The sequence below is a fragment of the Equus asinus genome, chromosome 29, assembly GCF_041296235.1.
Source record: "Equus asinus isolate D_3611 breed Donkey chromosome 29, EquAss-T2T_v2, whole genome shotgun sequence".
NCBI classification, from domain to species: domain Eukaryota; kingdom Metazoa; phylum Chordata; class Mammalia; order Perissodactyla; family Equidae; genus Equus; species Equus asinus.
Window position 1 is genome coordinate 32,188,606 of NC_091818.1, and position 5,067 is coordinate 32,193,672.

The 5,067-nt window shown below is 45.4% G+C and overlaps 1 non-coding gene across 1 annotated transcript; it reads left to right on the top strand.

Moving 5' to 3' along the window:
* The first annotated feature begins 2,447 nt into the window (after positions 1-2,447).
* LOC123282168 (U6 spliceosomal RNA) lies at positions 2,448-2,549 on the top strand. Its single transcript, XR_006522177.2, has one exon. It is a non-coding gene; the product is annotated as a U6 spliceosomal RNA (small nuclear RNA).
* Positions 2,550-5,067: the final 2,518 nt, after the last annotated feature.

Sequence of the window (5,067 nt, forward strand, 5' to 3'; positions counted from 1 at the left end):
ATCTACCAACAATGGCAAAAATTTTATACCTGGGGTTTCTCAGGCTCAGTGAGAAACTCCCGCTGAGCTTCTGGCCCTAGTTAAGACTCATAGAGCTCCCTGCTGTGGTGCCACTTTATTAACTCGCTTCAGGAAACAGTGCGGTGAACAAAGAGACCTTGTTCCCCTGTGTCTGCTGATAAGCTGCGGTGTGAAGGGAAGGGTCCTTTGGCTTCGATTTCACAGGAGCTCATCCTTTCCTCAGCCTCTCAACACAGGTCATTACATATAATATTTCTATTTACTTTTGCGAAGAGTGTGAAAGGACTAGAAGGGGTTGGTGAGAGCCCAGACTCTCAGTTGCCAGACAAGGTCCTCTAAGGCCTGGTTCTCTTTCCACACTCCACTCCTGACCTGCCACCATAAGCCACTGGTTTTTTCCCCAGTGTCAAAGTCACACACATCAGTTGCCTCTCAGAGACACAAGGTTTTTAAGAAGGAGCAAAGGAGGGGACAGGACTTGGGAAAAGACAAGATCTGAAAGGTGCAGGAGAATCTCACTTTCCATCCTTTGCCCAACACCCCCAAGCTCACCTGTAGCTTCTACTGATACCACCAGCCCCTCCTGACCTAGAGGCATCTTCACTCAAATTCTGAACACCAGCCTTTCCCTCTTCTGCGATGGCTGCAAAGGCTGGCCCCTCTCATGCCTCAAGGTCAGGGGCCCTCCTTAGGGGAAAAATGGCCAGCGCACTTCTTGCTCTCTAAATTTCTCTGTGCAGAGTGTCCTTGTGGTCGTGCAACAGGAAGGAGCAGGTCTGCACTCCCAGGAGCTGTGCACGGATAGGACCGGGCACAAGGCCTGACCAGAGTAGCGAGTAGCTGGAGCCAATAAGGAGAAGAGTCACAGAGAAGAAAATTCACTGCTCCCAAAATGCCTTTCTGTGTGTCCCACAGCAATGCCCCAAGTGGCTTATATTCAAGTGATGGTGAATTGTCTGGTTTGTTCTCAATGCTGGAAAATTCCACAGAAGTGGTAGAGTAGACAACAAAGAAACTAGTCTCGCATTCTGGTTCCTTATCTGGAGAAGCTGCTTAAAATCACCCAGTGGTTCCTTACCTGACAAGCATGGCCTCATCATCTGGCCCCTGCCTCAGTCTCCAGCCTGGGCTCACAGCCCTTTCCTCCTTTTTCTGGAAACTCTGAACTGTTTGCAGCTCCTTGTCTACTCCAGGCCAGGGGTAGGCAAATTTTGTCTGTAAAGGTCCAAATAGCAAATGTTTCGGGCTTTGGAGGCCATACAGACTCTGTCACAGCTACTCAACTCTGCCATTGGAACATGAAGGCAGCCCAGACAATACATAAAGGAGTGACCATAGCAGTGTCACAGTGAAATTTTATCTATAGAAACAAATTTACCATGATTAGGCAACTCCTGCTCTAGGCCATGCCTCACCCCTTGGCCTTTGCTCTCATGGTTCTTTTCACTGGGAATCTCCTTCCTATTCATATGTTTCCTTTATAAACTTCTACTTAATCTTGAAGACACAACTCACAGCACCGCTTCTTCAGCTGCCTAGGCTACACATTGACCTGCACAGGCACAGCCTAGGGTCCTCTCTGAGGCATCTGACTCAGGGGCCTTGGGAACTCGTGTCCATCAGCTGCCATGGCAACCGTCTTCTCATGAGCACATCCCAACAGCACCTCCCTTCATACCTGTATTCTAGGCTTCTCACCTCCTGACCAGGGACCTCCTGGGACCTGTTACTTCTGGGGTATGAGATGCCACGGGACTCCCCTAATGCCCATGTGTGCACAATCCAGATGTGTGGGTGAGTTGTCCCGTATGGAGAACTTGCGATCACCGGGAAATGGTGAATAAACTCTTCTCCTCTCTGACATGTGGTTCTTTGTGTGGCCTATCTGAAGATGGACCCACAAACTCAGCAACCCTTTATGCTGGATACCAGTGTCCAGCTTGGCAATGCGCCCCTCAGTCCTTCCCTTCTTATCTCCCTTCCACTTCACTCTTGCTCCCCTGGGACGGAACTCCAAGGAAAACCTTGGCATGGAATATTTTACCTAAGGTTCTCTTTTCTAGGAAACCTGGTCTAAAACAAGATGAAACACACTCACACGCACATATAGCCAGGCAGTGAATAGAGGAAATAACTTCACCTCAGCTCATCAGGGTCACACTGAATAAATGTGTGCTGTGCCCATTCAGAATTGGAATGATACACGGGGCCAGCCCGGTGGCGGAGTGGTTAAGATCACACGCTCTGCTTCAGCGGCCCAGGTTTCGCAGGTTCGGATCCCAGGTGTGGACCTAACACCATTTGTCAAGCCACACTGTGGCGGCATCTTGCATAAAATAGAGGAAGATTGGCACAGATGTTAGCTCAGCAGCAATCTTCCTCAAGCAAAAAGAGGAGGGTTGGCAACAGATGTTAGCTCGGGGCCAGTCTTTCTCACACACACAAAAAAACTGGAATGATACAGAGAAGACTAGCACAAGCCCTGTGCAAGGATGACAGACAAATCCCTAAAGCATATTTTTAAATTTCACGCTACCTGAATTTTGCCTCGACAAAAATAAATAAATACACAGACAAATAAGAGGCTCCTTGACACTGGAAACTGAGCTGCGAGTGAAACACATATTAAGCCGCCCCTCAGCTGTAAATCTGACAAGCATCAGAATCAGCATTCGAGTGGCCAGTGATAGCCAAGGGCAATCCTCCCTCTCTATAGCTATTGTTCTCGAATAGAAAACAAGAAAAAGGAAAAAGAAGCCCCTGAAGCAGTATGACAAGAGAAAGGGAATTATTTCAGACAGGAAACATCTCGAAAATAATTTGATATAATAAATAGAAGAAAATAATTGTTTAGAGTGCAGAGAAAAGTTGAAAAGGAGAGAAAAAGAGATGATAGATATGACAATGTTCCAACCTAAGGATTACAGTAGTTTGTGAAAAAGAAACCAAAACATTCGAGATAGAGGCAGTAACTTAAGCAAATTTTCCTGAGCTAGGACAAAGAACCAAGCATGGAGATCAAAAGAACACTCCAAGAAATGCCAATTAAAATAAATCCACAATTAGATATCCTTTTGAAAAAAGCAGATTGTAAGAATGTCTCTGTCGATGTGTTGACAGGAACAACAACTTCTGGAAGTCGGTCAGCTGTGCGTCTCTGTGGAGGGTGCAGGGGAATCTCCCGGAAGTCAACTGCGGCAGCACAGCTGGGCTTCATGGGAAAAATAACCATCATCAGGAGTTTCTCTCTCTGTCTCTCTTCCCCATCTCACTTTCTCTCCATGACTGCTTCATCCAAATTTCTTTACGAACTGGCTTCTCTGCTTGCTTATCAGCTTATATGTGGCTCATAATGGCTGCCCCCACATGGAAGAGCAGCACTCGAGTCTACAGTAGTCCCCACTTACCTATGGTTTCACTTTCCCTGGGTTTAGTTACCCACAGTCAACCATGGTCTGAAAATATTAAATTAAATAGAAAATTCCAGAAACCAACAATTCATAAGTTAGTTTGTTTGTTTATTTGGTTTTGTGTGTGTGTGTGTTTGTGTGAGGAAGATTGTCACTGAGCTAACATCTGTGCCAATCTTCCTCTATTTTGTATGTGGGACACTGCCACAGCATGGCTTGATGAGTGGTGTGTAGGTCCACAACTGGGATCGGGACCCACAAACCCCTGGCCACCAAAGCAGAAAGTGCGAACCTAACCACTACGTCACCGGGCTGGCCCCAACAAGTCATAAGTTTTACATTGTGCACCATCCTGAGTAGTGTGATGAAATCTCACACTGTCCTGCCCAGGATGTGAGTCACCCCTTTGTCCAGCGTATCCACACTGTGTACAGTACCCGCCCATTAGTCACTTAGTAGCCATCTTGGTTATCAGATCAACTGTTGTGGTATTGGTATCACAGTACTTGTGTTCAAGTCACTCTTACTTGACTTAATTATGGCCCCAAAGCACAAGAGTAGTGATGCTGGCAAGTCGGATATGCCAAAGAGAAGCTGTAGCATGCTTCCTTCAAGTGAAAATGTGAAAGTTCTCAACTGAATAAGGAAAGAAAAAACATCTTATGCGGAGGTTGCTAAGATCTATGATAACTCTTCTGTAGTATAGTGTTATAATTATTCTGTTTTATTATTAGTTATTGCTGTTAATCTCTTACTATGCCTAATTTATAAATTAAACTTTATCATAGGTTTGTATGTCTAGGAAAACACATAGCATATTTACAGTTCACTACCATCCATGGTTTCGGGCATTCACTGGGGGTCTTGGAACATTTACCATGTGGATAAGGGGGGACTACTGTATATTATCTTTGAGCTTAACTTCCTACAGGTAACAAATTCAGTCTCTGTTCCCCACTTACAGGTTTCTGAATAAGATTATTGATGGTCCAGCTTTGGATAGTTGCCCACTGTGGCCCAACTTACTGCCCAAAAGGACAGGGTCATATAGTAATTAGAGCCCTTCCATCTGGGCTAAGGATGGAGAAAGTTCTCTATGAAGGGGTTATAGGATTGGAGGAAATTATTGAAACCTCTAGACCAGTGGATTAACAAAAAATTCTATTAGCACCCAGGCAGGAAAACTATTTATTGACAATGGAATAAACACTAGTGTGGTCTTCAATGACCCTGCAACATTCCATACCAGAAGACAAAGAAGCACAGTCAAGTGGGTTTTGAGTGGGGAAAGGTTGTGACTCCAGAATTGTATATTCAATCAATATAACTATATTCTTTGCAACGTTCTCAGATCTGCATGAGATTTTTTAAAAACTACCATCCACAAGATACAGTCCAGCCAACCAGATGGAGAGTCAGGCCTCACCAACCGAGCTTTAGATATGGCACCAACCTCATGCATGTGGAAATCCTGAATGAATCCATGGAAGAGCGTAGCCATGGAGCTCCGCCAGTTTGAATGGAAGTACTTTTCACTGAGTACATCCATGAAGGCTACCACCAACCTCATTACAGCTGGAACATGATGCCTCCCTCACAGCCACTTTAGCTCCTGGACCAAAGCACTTGCCCCAGC